This window comes from Jaculus jaculus, chromosome Y (genome assembly GCF_020740685.1).
Source record: "Jaculus jaculus isolate mJacJac1 chromosome Y, mJacJac1.mat.Y.cur, whole genome shotgun sequence".
Taxonomy (NCBI): Eukaryota; Metazoa; Chordata; class Mammalia; order Rodentia; family Dipodidae; genus Jaculus; species Jaculus jaculus.
In genome coordinates this window covers 10,863,377-10,879,766 of record NC_059126.1, presented here as the reverse complement: position 1 = coordinate 10,879,766, position 16,390 = coordinate 10,863,377, and the positions used below count along the sequence as shown (strand labels likewise).

The 16,390-nt window shown below is 39.1% G+C and overlaps 1 non-coding gene across 1 annotated transcript; it reads right to left on the bottom strand.

Annotated features, from left to right (window-relative positions):
* Positions 1–942: 942 nt before the first annotated feature.
* Positions 943–1,047, bottom strand: LOC123457099. Its single transcript, XR_006634878.1, has one exon. It is a non-coding gene; the product is annotated as a U6 spliceosomal RNA (small nuclear RNA).
* Positions 1,048–16,390: the final 15,343 nt, after the last annotated feature.

The following is a 16,390-nucleotide window of genomic DNA, read 5'->3' as shown; positions in this document are numbered from 1 at the left end:
CTTCTCTCCCATATCTGTACTTCAAAAGGAAGGGAATTCTGTAATGTACAATTGGAATTTTGTGATGAATAGATCTGAGCATATCTATTTTATCTCAATATATGATGTAGAATCTACTCTCTGCACTTTCTCTATGAAAAAAAATGGCAGAGGAAATCACCAAATGTGCACACATGAATCCTACTATAGTTTTTTGTATATGTTTTACAGACAATTCCTGTGCCTATACACAATACCCTGATATTGCCATCCTCCCATCATCCTTTCTCTCCCTCCTCTCATATCTCCTTGTTCCATGAACCACTAATTCTTTACAAGTCATTTCTATTTATTGTTATACCCTTATTTTCCCTCTTTTTCTCTATTATCATCAACAACAAACAAAAAGTATCAACAAAAAGTGAGAATTACCTATTTTCGTAAAGTTATGGCACGGTTTTAAGACACATGTGAACACGTTCCTATAGCAGGGTAAATTGTGAAAAAAAAAATACATGTATACTCATTCTCAAAATACAAAACATCATATTTTCTCCAACACAGAATCAAATTGAATACTTACACAAAACTAGAAACACATCTCACTTTCCCTTTCATTATAATAATAGTCAAGTTTTAATATCATAGAATTCATCGAGACAAAATCCACTGAGAAGTACACCACCTTTGGGACTGAGAAGAAATATGTGTTCAAGATTAGACAATACCTTTTCTTCTACTTATTTGAGTTGCCCAAGTATTCTTTATTTAAATTATGGAACACTTGAGTTGGAAAGATGGCTTAGTGGTTAAGATATTTGCCTATAAAGCCAAAGGAACCTGCTTCAATTCCCCAGGACATAAATAAGCCAGATGTATGAGCTGGCAAATATGTCTCTAGTTTGTTTGCAGTGATGGAGGCCCTACGATGCCAATTATCTCTTTCTTTCTGTCTCAAATAAATAAAATGAGGAGCACTTCAAGAATTTGTTTGCCATCCCTAAACAGGGGCCATGTTAATCTAATCTGTATCATTCCAACTTTAGTAAATGTACTACTGAAGTGAACAGTATCTTCTTTTTGTCATACTATTTTCAACTACTTCATCCCAAACCAAAACAGTGTCTCTAATTCAGCAAACCCCAGATATTCTACATACAAAAATATCAAACTGAATAATTATACTCACTTATTGCTGGTAGGAAGTTAAGTCCCAGTTATTAGTTGCAGGTATAGGAGCCTAAAGTTGGCTGCATGACATTCAACTTAAGGTTATTTAATACCTAACTTCTGGGATGAGGAGACCGCTTAGCATTCCTTTAATACCTGTGTACCCAGGTTCTATTCCCTAGTACCTACAAAACACAAATGCACAAGGTGGGGCATACTTCTGGAATTTGTTTGCACTGGCTAGAGTATTGGAGTGCCCATATTCTCTCTTCCTCTCGTTCTCAAATAAATTTTTAAAAATAGACGTTTTAACTGCTGGGTTCATAAGAATTTCAGTGATATAAATAAAAGTTGGGATGGAGTTATTGGAATATCTTTGCTGCATTTGTCATTTAGTAATTCTGTGAGTAGATCATGTGCTTCAATATTAATGTTTTAAAATTTTAATTTGCAGATGAAGATTTGATGACAACATAGGAGACATGTTCGGAAAATGCAAATATTTGGTTTCTTTGTCTGAAAAAAACTTACATTCATCCTAACTTGAAAAATATGGCTGTATATTGGACCATTAAAAATAATTTTATTTAGGCATTTGAGATAAATGGAGTGAAAGAGAGAGAGAAGAATGAAAGGGGAGGGAGAGAGATTGAGAATGGGATTCCAGTGCCTCCAGCTTTTGCAAGTGAACTCCAGATATAACCCCTAACCTCTGAGTCTGGATTTATGTGGGCAATGGGCAATAAAACGTGGATCTTTAGGCTTTGTAGGGAAGTGCCTTAACCGTTCAGCAATCTCTCCAGCCCTACTTGAAAATATTTTTGTGTATGTATTTATTTATTTATTTATTTATTTATTTATTTATTTACTTATTTATTTACTTATTTGTTTATTTGGCGAGGTATGGAGTTGCATGCCTTTAATCCCTACACTATGAAGGCAGAGGTAGGTGGGTTACTGTGGGTTCAAGACCACCCTGAGACTACAGTGAATTCCAGGTCAGCCTGGGGTCAGTGAGATCCTACCTCAAAAAAACAAACAAAAAAAATCATTAATGAATTTATTTTCTTATTAATACATTAATTTGAGAATGTAAAAGAAAGAAGGACGCAGTTGGAGAGAATGTGGTTGTGCAGTGTTTACTACAAATCCTGATATTTTCTAGTAATCATCAAAGTATCTAAGGGTATATTTTTAATTTTCATTAAAATTACAGTGATTTCATTAAGTCCAAGGATTTCCCACAAATTCTAATGAAGCACATGCAAAAGCCTGAAAACATGGAGGACATAAACTGTCATGTGTTGATCACATCACATCCCATAATGACGATCTTAGAATTTCATTCCACAGATTTCCCACAAATTCTAACCAAGCACATGCAACAGCTTGGAAGCATGGAGAACATAAACTGTGATGTGTTCATCACATCACATCTCATAGTGACAACCTTAGAATGTGATGTAAATCATAAATCCTGGGGCCTCTGTATGAGTTTGTATTATGAGGATTTGCATTGTTCTTTTGCAACTGGGAGTGAGAACAATCTTAGGTTTAATGTCTTGTGCTATTTTCCACAACAGTATGATGCTAAAACGCCAAAGTCAATATTCATTATAAACTTAAAAATATAAGGTCATAGTAGATTTCAAAGGGCTCTAATATGTTTCATATATCTGATAATAAATGTCTGTACCTTTTGTGATAACAATTGTATGATACCACAATGAGAACCTTGTGAAAGGGTACTCCAAAATGGAAGGGTAAAATTCAATCCATTTTTTTCAGAGCACTTTGAAAGTAGGATTTGGACGAAGTAGCAGAATTTGTTGTTATTCTTAGAAATCCATTCATGTGAAATTGAGAGCCAAATACCTTTTTATAGTTTGAGTGAAGTCCCTTCACCTTTACACACACAGTATTAAGAGCTGTAAGGGTTTGTGCAAGATTACAGATGTGCATTCTGACTTATATAGAAAGACAATACCAGCAGATTTGAGTTATTATACCCACATTTGTGATGACCAACGTGACGGAACCAGACACTTGGGGAGCTATGATATGAGTTATCAAACTTCCATGTGCCAATGAGATTATCAACAGCAACACTTGATGGTTTAGCCCATATAAAGTGAACTGGATGACCTGGAAGAGTAAGAAACAACAAAACTCTTATGTGGTAACGTGCTTCTGTCGAATACTGGCTCAGAGAAACAGATAAACAACATGACCATGAAGTTGAATGAACTGAGGAGTTGGTTTCATGTCATCACCCTAAAATATCTAATACTTACTAGAATTGCTGGGTTCATATATATGAGATTCTGTGCTTTGAGTCTGTATCGGTGGCACTCGCCATCTTGTCTATGGGAAAATTATAAGAAATACATCAATTAATATACAACATAACTCTGAATGATCCAAAAATAAAAAAAAAAATGCTACAGTTCATATGCTGAGAGTAAAACTCACTCTGACAGTTTTAGTTTTATGCCTTGTCTTCCTTTTACTTTACAGAGTTCATCGCAAATTATTCACAGATTTCTATGGATTTGAATCTGGGTCAGCATGTTTCACCTTGGGGGTGGGGGACAGATTCTGTGTGAACTGAAGCATATCTTTCTGAGAGGAGTGTCTGTGTCCCATGATGACCTTATTTTTGAGAAAACCACTTAAAGTGCAATTTTTTTTTTCCTCCCTGGGTTTGGATTGTATTACCTTATTACAGCAGAAAACAAAAGTTAAAAAAAAAACAAACTTTCCTCAAACAATACTCATGATAATAAATGGAGGCATATCTCATACTCAATTCTAAGCAAACTCATGTGAATTAGTACCACCCATTCATATTATTAACAAAGTTTTGTTTTTGTAATTTCCTAATTATACTCATCCACTACATCCTGCAAGTGTACAGTTATATCATCTTTCATCTTTGGTTCTTCCTGTTCTCATACTTTCTCACTTAATAAATACAGCTTTCAAAAATTTACTACTCATTGTTAATGTGTTGTGTTTCACTTGAATCTTGAGAACTATCTTCTTTTACATTAAACCTTAATATGAGAGAGGGAAGTAGTGTCTGAATTTGAGCTTATTTTTCAAACCATTGAAATTCTGCCCACAATGGTTCTTTCCAGTGTGGTCCTGATCTTGTCAATTTCGTTCTGCATGTGTGTGTGAGTATCATGCATATGCATACTTGTAGGAATACTGATTTGTGTGTGGCATGTGCAAAGGTGAGGCTGCTGTCAATGTTTGTGTATTTCATTGACCTATTTCTCATGCTGAGTTTTTCTTGATGAACCTGGATCTCACTGAATCTCCCAGGGAAACCATAGGCATATCTTTGTGGTCATCCTTTCTCTGCTTCCCTAACACTGGGCTTTCAGAACTGTCCTCACACAACTGGATTTTTATATTCTAACAAACTAAAATAACCTCCTCGTGCTTGAGTGGTAAACACATTTATCCACAGAACCATCTCCACAACTTATAGAGTTTTTTTGACTTGGGCAGAGAAGAAATCAGATTCCTTATATCTTTCAAATTTCTATGCAAATAAAAAATAATTGGGGAAAGTTTCTTATTTCCAGGGTTAATGTTTTTGCAGTAAGACACTGTCCCTTGTCTCACACACTTATCAACAAATTCACTCACTTTATGGAAGGTCATTATTAAGTAAGAGTGTGCCATACAATGGTGAGGGGCATTATATTTTCTCCTAGAGTCCTTCATAATTAAGCAGGTGATAATTTTGAGTGTTGGAGGAAGCTCTTGGAGACGGAGTGTTTCCTTTTACCATGGTTTTGCTAGAACTCAACACATAAATAATTCTGCCACCAAAAATTGTAAATAAATTCAGGTATATGTCCCTAAATGATAGGGCTATGAAAATAACCGAGAAGGCTACCCTGAAATTATGACACTATAGGATTTTAGCAGATAATTAATTCATGACTTATCCAATCCAATTTACATATGGTGGTATATGCCTACTATCACACTACTTGAGAGTGTTAGGCAAGAGTTACAAGAATTTGAAGTTACTTTCAAAGTCATGGATTGAGTTCAGATATTGAAAAACTCTAAAGCAAAGCCACTGAGTCTTCTGGTGTCTATCATGTTATGGGCATAACGGGTAGCATTTTTTTCTTAGCATGTTCAGAAAGTTAACAAAATCATTAACAACAGCTTGAGTTGTGCATCTCTGCGTCATTTAAGGTTTATTCATGGCACCATAACTAGATTCTGGCAGGGACTGAAATGTTACATGAGCAAAGACCTCATGCTTCTTTCAAGAAAGGACAGCAACTCCAGTTTTCTTAGCAGTTCTCTGTCTCTCAGTGGAAATTTGGCACCTTTGTACCAGCCAGAATTCCACATTTGGTGTCTTGCACACAAGAAAAATCTTGCTTACCTCAAATCAAAAGTGATGAACATTTCCTTATAAGCATCATAAAATTCCACCTCACGTACACATATCCTTAACAGGCCATTCTCTACTATGCTGATTAAACTGTGTGAAGCTATGGACACCGTGCGATATTTCCCTGAAAACAAAAAAAGAAATGTTCAATGAGAAGCATCAGCCATTCCTCTAACTTTCCTCAACAATATCTATTGTGATCATGGCAGCTGATTTTACTCATAAAAATATTAGCATCAAATCCTTCTGGGTGGAGATGTTGTTTCAAATCCATGCACATTGTCATAATTTCCCTTGAAACTATGGTTAAGTCCAAGGGATATATTGCAATATCTGCAGCTTATAGATATATATGCAATTTTTTGGCCAAATATAATGATTAAACTTAACTATTCATTTATTTATGCTGTGCATACAAATTTTTTAATATTTTATTTTATTGGCTATGCACAGCATTCTTGAAATACTAAAAATGTTTAAGGACATGAAAAAGAAATATAAGGACAGTTAACCGTATTTATAAGAGAGGTCATCCATGCTACCATAGTATTTTATAAGTGAAAAGAGCAAGGTATGCCATAAAAAGTTATAGAAAACCTGATTAAAATACAATATGAAAGAGTCACATTTTGAGCATAAATTTTATGTTATTTCTAAGATATGATCTGTGACAATTCTGTATTTTTCAGTAGGATTTCACTCTAGTCCAGGCTGACCTACAATTTCCTATGCAGAACACAGTATTTTATTGTCAACACCTTCATATCAAGTAAAAACTAATTTAAGAATATTATGAGGATAATTACAGAATTATGAAAACACAAGAACAGTGAGCCATTGCCCTCTCAAATGTCATTCATGCCCTTCTAGAAGGCTTATACACCTGAAATTATGATCACCTGCCCTATGTCAAATCATGGTAGACATGATACCTTAAGAGGTTTCTTCTCTGCACACACCAAGCAGCTGAGCGCCACAGCCAGCAACAGAAACTTCATGGTTGTAATCTGTCTTCCCTCTTCCTGAGAAGCTCAGGCAGGTCTCTCACTCTGCACAGAAGGTGGTAGGATGCTGTAGATAAAGTCCATATCTGCAGGATGTGGGAGGATCCAACTGGTAATCACAAGACTCTAATTTTTTTTTTCCTTTTATTTTTCCAATCCTGATTCAAGGTGGTTTGTGTCTGGGTTTGGCATTGCTTTATTTTTGTAATGAGATTAGTAAAAAGCAATGATAGAACTGAAGTGTAAAATTGATATTATATACCTGAAGGTGCACCATCCACAGGAAATGTTTCAAGGACAAAAATCCTTTTATACTCTGTTATATAATGGAAGGGGATGGAAAAGAGGACTCCAGGGTTTCAGAGAACATGGGCAGAATGTGGGTTTGGGTCTTGAGATTCTCTTTGGCATACGATGTTTGCTGGTGTGGTTACTCAGTGTCACCAGGGGAGCCAGGGACTTAATCTAGACTTCTATGAGGCTGTGAGGTACTGGAGGGGCATGATGGCAGGCGGAGTTAGAATGGAGGGAAGGATGTTTAGAACCGCAGTCCATTGTGGTATTTGAATACAGACCTTCCTGTGAGTGCTCCAGGCCTTCAATTGTTATGTAGTGCTAATACGGGGGGCACCCTGAAGTAATGTATGGGAAGCTCTTGGACTGGCATGTTTTAGAGAGAGTTAAAAACTAGGTCTCAGAATGACCACTTGAGTTCTTGAACTAGAATGATAACTTCAACACTGCACTTTTCTGGCAGTTAGATGAGCTATGAGAGAGGCATACCTTCCTGAAATACTTTGACACATGACACTGGGGAACTGCTTTGTTCTTAAGGGAAAATAAGGGTAGATGTGGTGATCCATGCCTTTATTCCCAGCAAAGAGATGGAGGTAGGAAGATATCTGGCATTGAGACCATTCTGAGATTACATAGTGAATTCTGCATCTCCATGGGCTAGAATGAAATGATATCTCAAAAGGAGAGAGAGGGAGAAAGAAAATGGGTATGACAGAACCATGAGTACCTGTGTGCCATGATTAGTAAGGCAAGATGGTCACTCCTTGGGATGGGTAGGCATTATCTTTAAGGATAATCTGCTTGGGGAACATAGATGCCATAGGAAATGCTGACAAGGTGTGTGATCGGTTACTGGGAGCACAGTAGCAAAACTGAGAGAATCAAAGTTCATATGTGGATGTGGTGGGGAAAATCAGAATGAAATCTAGGAATTTCCACAGGCAGCAGGCTCTGTACACATGGCAAAAGTGGGTCCCAGGGAGCTATCAATAATCCTTCCAGGTGTTGTAACTGGCCAAACCTGCTATCACACAGGTCCTCCAATATAACCAACGACTATGACTCTAACACTGCACAACACTAACCTAGATTCCAGGTTTTCCACAATTCTCCAGGCACCATCATCACAATTAGCCAAAGTAGCCTCTGGTGAATATGTGTGTGAAAGACCTCATTGTGAAACAGCCTTAGAGGAAAAGGACCAGCAAGTGTAGGACTGATCTTCATTGATAAGTCCTCATCCTTAGCTCTGACTAGCAAGTGTAGGGACTGTACTCATTGAGAAATAGCATTCATGTACTAGGTTGAGCAAGTATGAAAACAGAACCAACTAATAAATAGCTGAGTAAACTTTGACCAGAATGTGAGAGAATGACAATCCTTTATGTCGTGTCCACCTTGACCAGCAAGGAAGACACAACCACCAGTTCTTCTTACATCAGTTTATTCAGGCAACTTCAAGCTTCATCTCCCCCGAGCCTTGGGCGGGGCTTCCTTATAAGCGCACTCAACCGCCCAATCACCCCAGGCTACGCAACCTCTCCAGGCAAGCATTAGAAGCCAATGAGCAGTGGTGAGGGCGAGCTCCTCCAAATATGGACTTGTTTATCCCAAGCATAGAACTTCCATCAGGCGCCATCTTTAGGGCTTGGCCAGGGGTACTCTCCCCATAGGCCTTGGCCATGAGGGCCGAGGGGCTCCCCACACTTTAAATATAGGCATATTTGACTGTGATCTTTGAAAATATATTTCAGATACTGTGATAAGCAAATAGAGGAATTACTCCCATTGAGAAATATTCCTAGTAGACTCCCCCTGTCCAAAAGCGTAAGAAATACCCTGAAATATGGCCTTCATTATCTCTGCCCACCATGTGTATGAATGCCCTTCATAAAATAGCCTTAGTGTACCCTGACCTGTAATTGTAGAATTGCCATCAGTCACGAGTAGCATTAATACAATTTGAATGGCAAGGATAAGAAAAGCCTTCATTGATAAATAGCCTTAATTGTCCCTGGCCAGCAACTGTAGGAATTGCCTCACTAAGAAATACACTTGGGGCCCCAGAGGGTGCACCCATAGACTGAGCAGGCCAGATCTCCCTGTTCCCCAGCTCCTCCCACTTCCCTGGTGCAACTAGGTCCCTCTGTGACTGGCTTGAGGCTACTTGGATCCTGCAAGCATGTTGCTGAAGCAGGCCCCTTGCTCCACCCTCCTGATTGAAGGGTCCCAGTGACCCCAATTCCACGATACTCAGTGCCACAGGGTGTGCACGCAGAGTAGAGTCCTCAGGAGATGAAGTACCCCTCACACTTCAGGCTACCAACAGCTGAAATCACAGAGTAGCTGGGAAGATAAGCAAGAGTACTGCTCCCATGCTGAACCTGATAATCAGCACCAGTGTGTAGAACGCAGACTCTGAGGATACTCAACATCTACCAGATCAGAGATACAGAGGCTCCTAAGAGCTCACCACTAAAGTAGACTTAAAACTCGCCCACCATGACTCAGGGAATTTTGCAGAAGAGGGGGCAAAATAATTGTAAATTATACAGGATGAGACATCATGCCCAGAGGCACTCCCACCCCCCAAAAAAACTGATGCTGCTCCCACAATGCATATAGCACAAACCGTTAGGTAATATGTACAACCCCAATGAGGATAGTCCCCAATGGAATGTGGGCAAGGATGAGGGAAAAGAGGGTACCAACACATAATGTATCCTTATAAACTATGTTGGTATTGTTAATGAAATAATAATAAATATTAAAAATTAAGATAGATGTATTGCTGTGAAAAAATAAAGAACTGATTCTGAAACACACAGAGTGTAGATAATATGCATTAAATATATAAATTTATAAATTCAGGCAAGATACACAGTTATGGAGACATTCATTTACTATTTTCTTTCCAATTTTTTTTTATTAATTAGTTTTGAACTCAGTGAATACATTAATTTGGTACCATTGTTAGGGTCATCCATACCCTACCCCCTCCCCGTGGCCCCTCCTTGTTGAGGTATATGGGTCGTGCATTCTGGAGTTATCTCACAGTTATGGGTAGGATAAACGTCTCTGCATTTGGTCTGTCTTTTAGGAAGTAGAATTTCATGGTACCATTGCCGTTTGGGTCCGGATTACTGTTTTCCAACCTTTGATTCCCTCCCCGCCCTCCCATCCATCTTATTGTCTAGTCCATGACGTGCTTGCTGGATATGTAAGGCATCTTGGGGAAATTCAGGTTAGGTGTTGCAGATGAGTGAGACTATGTGTCGATTTTATTTTCTGTGATTGGGTAAGTTCGCTGAGAATGATCTGTTCCAGGTTCAACCATTTTTCCTCAAATTTCTTTATGTCGTTTTTTCTTACTGCTGTATAGAATTCCATTGTGTAGATATACCACATCTTTGTTATCCATTCTTCCAATGATGGACATCTGGGTTGATTCCAGCTTTTAGCTATTACGAATTGAGCTGCTACAAACATGGTTGAGCAAATCTCTCTGGCTTTTGGTTTGAAGGTTTTAGGGTACATGCCCAGTAATGGTATAACTGGGTCTGTTGGTATTTCTATAGTCAGCTTTTTCAGGAGTCTCCATATTGCTTTCCAAAGTGGTTGTACCATCCTGCATTCCCACCAACAGTGAATGAGTGTCCCTGCTTCTCCACATCCTCGCCAGCATTTATTTTCATTTGACCTAACAGGAAACACCTGAACCACAAGACACTGGAGAGGGTAGGATCAAGACTGACCTAAATCTCCTACATCTTCCCTCCCTCCCTCTCCCCCTCTCCCCTCTATCTCTCTTCTCTCTAACTCTTGTATATTAGTTATCTTTTTCCTCAATTTCTTAGTGCACACTGACCTGTAACCCCCACTTCCAGCTTGGGCCTACAATCCACAATGAGCTTTTGATCAAAGAAACCTACAAGGTTTCCCAAAACAATGACAGACTTCTGTCAGAGTAATTGATGACCCACCAAAGGCCAGTGGTAAGACCCTATTGCTGAAGACTCCATACGCAGCTGACACGTAAAATGGAATGACATGGCTGGAAGCCAGGAGAGAGTCAGTCCCCAGACAGTCAGCGTGTCTAGTGCTTGAAGGTGCTACATAGGCGACTGGGGGAAGTGACCAAGATCTGTCCAAGCAACACATTGTTTAACCTAAGTAGCAACAACAAGTGCAATAGTGGTACACAGCCATGGTGAGGAATCAATTGCTCTTGATTTGGCTAACTGATCCACTCAGTGGTACTAGACCCTTAGCTGGAGCTGGGAAACAAGTCAGAACCATACCCAAACACAAGCCCACTCTACAATATCAAGCTACCATCAATCACGGGGTATAAGAGGGCCTACACCTATCAAACTGTCTATCAAAAAAGTAAGTGTTATCTCAATTTTCTGGGTGCTAACTCACTCTCCGTTGGAGAATCTGCTTCTCTTTTCCAGATAGATGCAGATCCTAAGAAGAGAGCTGCCCCAACATACCTCAGAAGGGGCCCAACTGAAACTAAGGACAACTGGCGAAATAAGCAAGGGTGATGTTTTCCTGTGAACTGGATACCAGCACAAAGGGGAAGGAGATCAATTCAGAGAAAAATCAACTCCTACCAAATCAGAGATCCAGAGCCTCAGAGGCCCCCAACACCTCAGCACTGAAGCAGACCAAAAATGAACCCAACATGGCTCAGGGAAATCTTGCGGAAGAGGGGGCGGAAAGAATGTCAGAGTTACATGTTGCGTCATGATTTTCAGAGACATTTATCATACTAATAACTGGGGGCTAACTCCACAATGCACGACCCATTTTCAATAATAAGGAGGGTCTAATGGGAGGGGGTAGATCACAGATGAGCCTAAATAATGGTACCAAACTGCCTGTATTCACTGAAATGAAAACTAATAAATTAAATTAAAAAAAAAAGAAAAGCCACAACATCATATCAAACAAAAAAAAAAAAAAGTCTCTGCATATCAAGATCCAACATTTGGCTCTGACATACTTTCCGCCCCCTCTTCCGCAAAATTTCCCTGAGCCATGTTGGGTTCATTTTTGGTCTGCTTCAGTGATGAGGTGTTGGTGGCCTCAGGATCTCTGGATATCTGATTTAGTAGAAGTTGATTTTTCTCTGTGTTGATCTCCTTCACCCTTGTGCTCGTACCCAGTTCCCCAAGAAAACAGCAGCCTTGCTTGTTTTGCCAATTGTTCTTTGTTTCACCGGGGCCTGTGGGAGGTATGATGGGATGGTTCTCTCCTTAGGATCTGCGTCTATCTGAAAAAGAGAAGCAGATTCTCCAACGGAGAGTAAGTTAGCACCAGACAAATGAGATAACCCTTCCTTTTTTTTTTAATAGAGAATTTAATAGGTGTAGGCCCTCCTGTAGCTCACGATTCGTGGTAGCTTGATAATGGAGAGCAGGCTTATGTTTGGATATGGTTCTGACGTTTTTCCCAGCTCCAGTTATGGGTCCCGTACCACTGAGGGGATCAGTTAGCCAAATCAAGAGGAGTTGGTTTCCCACCATGGCTGTGCCTGGCCACTGCACTTCTGTGAGCATCATGACAGGTTATTTGCTGCTAAGTAGGTTAGACCATGAGTTGCTTGGAAAGATATTGGTCATTTCCCCCAGTCACCCATGTAGCACCTTCTGGCACTAGATGCGCTGACTGTCTGGGGACTGACTCTTTCCAGCTTCCAGCCATGCCATCCCATTTTATGTGTCAAACGCATAAGGTGTCTTCAGCAGTAATGTCTTATCACTAAACTTTCATCAAGTACTCTTAGAGAAATCTGTCTTCCTTTTAGGAAACCTTGTAGGTCTCTCTGATCAAAAGTTCATTGTGGATGATAGCCACATGCTGAAACTAGGAGCTTCAGATCAGTACCCACTAAGGCAAGGAAAAAAAAGATAACTAATATTAAAGAGTTAGACAGAAGAGAGAGAGAAGCTGTAAAAGATTAAGGTCAGTCTTCATCATACCCTCTCCAGTGTCTTGTCACTCAGGTGTTCCTTCTAAGGGCCTGGTGAAGGTTCAGCCATTTGGCCTGCCTTTTAGAAGGTAGTATTTTATGGTACCATTGCCGTTTGCATATAGATTTGTGTTTCCCACCCCTTCCCTTGCCCTTCCCTCCCTCCTTTGTTATTATTGATAGCAAATTTAAACCACCCAATTTCAATGAGATTTCAGTCCTACTATAATAAAGACATAGATACTGTCTTTGCTAACAGAATTGAGCTATCATTTGGGTCACTTAGGGCCTATTATAATATATACCTAGAAAACGCAGTGCCCATAGACAGTATGGAATTCTGCAATTTTGTCTCCTCTGTTAGGGTTACCTAATCTCCCCTGTATATACGCACATTAAAGCACACACGTGAGCTGCTATTAAAACTGTACTTGCCTTGGATTGTAAATGCAGCCAAAACTCTCAGGACAGATCATTCCCATATAAGGGTAAGGCTGTGCACCACAACAGAAACAAACATGACCTGATAGCCAATTTATTTCCCAAGAAATGGAGACATCTTTTTTTTATTCTGTTATTGACATCTTCCATAATTATGGACAAAAACACATGATAATTCCCACCCCTGTCACTTTCCTCTTAAAAATTCCACTCTCCATCATATCTTTTCACCTGCTCAAACAGTCTCTCTTTTATTTTAATGTCATCATCTTTTCATCCTATTATGATGATCCTCATAGGTAGTGCCAGCCACTGCTAGATCAAGGATATCCAGGCCATTTTGTGTCTGGAAGAGTTGATTGAAAATAGAGACATTAACCCACAGGTAGAGCCAGAAGTGAGAGAGTGATAATTGCATTACAAGTGGACTGATAATGTTTATTCACTTACAGATATCAGTTTATTTTTTTAAAAAAAATGAACACAGTTGGGCTAAAGTAATTGTTGTGTGTTTAAAGTTTAGATGCTTCCTTGAAAGCTTGATAGCCTTAATCTAATTCATCTGTACACATATAAAGACAGATGAACAAAGTGGTCCCTGCATCTAGAGGACATTTGCAGGAGAAAGAAGCCCTGGCACATCCCTTTTTCTTTCTCTCTATCTCTCATTCTCTCTCTTTGCACATAAATCATAATTGTTTTTTACAATTATTTGAGTATTGCCATGCAAACCAAGGACAGCATTTACCTTTGTTGAGATACAGATTTGTAGACTTGGATAAGGAGAATTAGAAATTTCTGTGGTTTTCTAATAGTCTTACTATACTCTTACCATCAATTGTTCAATTGTAACTCCTTGAGAAATAGGCTTAGTACACTTATCTACAACTGAAGAAAATGTGAGTCCTGAAGCATGGCTTGACAAGCCTCTGACCACCAAATGCGAGAATTGCACACACTGAGGAATAGCCTTTATAACCTCTGATCACCATGTGTAGCAATGGACCTAATTGTATAAAAGCCTTACTAGAATTTGATCTGAAAACTGATAATGTAACATCATTGAAAAATAGCCTTCATAATCTGAAAACTAAGAGCAGGAATTGCCTTAATGAGAAACATCCTTGGTATTACCTAACTAGCAAGTGTAGGAATTCTCTTGTTATGAATCAATCCAAATACATGGTGTCATGCAAGGGTAGGAATGACCATCATTGAAAAATTACCTTCGTATTCTCTGGACAGCAACTGTAGAAATTTCACTCATTGAGAACTAGCCTCCATATATAATCTGACAAGCAAGTATAATAACAGACCTCTTTGCAAAATACATTTAATACTCTCTGTGTATCCGCTGGATGAATTGTCCTCATTGAGATGGAGACTTAGTAGGCTCTCAGTACTCAGGGTATATGCTGTGTTTGTTGAGAAAGACTTTTACTATACACTGTCCAGTAAATGTAGGAATTTTATCATTGAGAAATCGCCTCAGGAGACTCTGACCAGCACACATAAGAATTGCCTTCATTGAAAAACAACATTAGCAGTAAGTGTAAGAATGGTCCCCACAGAGCAATGGCTTTGTTTGACTCTATACAGCAGGTGACGGGTAATTGTACCAGAATGTCTGTCTAGTCATAGCTTTCTAATTTGTTTTACATATATAAACTAACTTTTTTACATGTATCACAGGTGAATATAGGATCCTATGAACTGCATGGATAACTGGATTTGTAATGTACGGATCAAACTTCTCCATAGCCTATGGGAGATATATAGTCTTGTATCAGGCACATAACAAATGAAAGACAACTGAGTATAAGAGATGATAATTTCATTGTTTAATGCCTAGCTAAAATTATATATAGACTTTTGTGGGATAAAAGAATAATTGGGGTGTGATACAGGAATAGATATCAGCATGTTATTATGCAGTCTTGAATTTGGAATGAAAAGTTATAAACGATCTTGTAAAAGAGAAGCACTGTATTGGAGTGCAGATCTCTTGTGTTTTATAAGAGAATTCACCATGGGTTGTGTTGCTGTTCTTGTAAAATCACATAGGGATTGTGCTTCTCACCTCATGGGCATGAAGTTGGGTTTCCTGCTCACCTTGTATTTTCCTTTAGAGCAATCTTGTTAGAAGTATAAATAATACCCAAACATAGATCCATCCTGTTTGCCTGTCAGGATGGCCTGAGAAAATGTCAATCTTCAGGAGGACTGATGAGTTCCGTACACATGCCATAAATAGAGAAATGTTTTGTAGTGCAAACTGAGTTTTTATTGGAGGACATACGTGTTTTGGGGATTTAGTGGTTGACACAAAGTAACTCTCTTGTTCTTAGACATGTTCATACCAGAGTTAGTACATGAAATCAACCTACTTATCAAAGAATGAGGAAATTAGTGTAAACAATTTACACATAGACAATGCAATGCTACTGAGACATTAAAGCATAAGGCTACTCCGTGAAAACTGGTGAAAATCCCTAACTCTTCTGCATCCTTTATGAGCAAGAATTACATTGCTATCATAAAGATATTCAGTTGTATAAATTTTTCTTCAGCTGTTTTGGGGAGTGGAATCACACTGGGGGAAGCTCCTGGAGGTGGAACTGCCCCTCTACCTGGGTGTCTTCATGAAGGTGGTTTTCAATTTCACCATGTGATAGTCCTCCATTAATCCTCAGAGGTGGGGAATCTGCATTGTGATGATTTTGCCTAGGGAACTATGGGCAACACTGGAATCCAGGTTGTTGTTGTGCAGTGTTAGAGTTACAGTCCTTGGTTATATTGGTGGACCTGGTGATAGCAGATTAGGTCAGTTACAATACCTGCAAGGATTCTTGATATCTCTCTGAGACCCACTACTGACATGTATACAGAGCCTTCTGTCCCTGAAAATAACTCGATTTCATTCTGATCCCCCCACCATGTCCACACATGAACTTCGATACCCTCAGTTTTGCTACTGTTCCCGCACTAACCTACCTCACACAGCATCAACATCCAATACAGGGTCCAATGTCTTTCCCCAACCATCTCCATCAAAGGGCTAATATCTCCCCACCCATGCAGTGACCATCT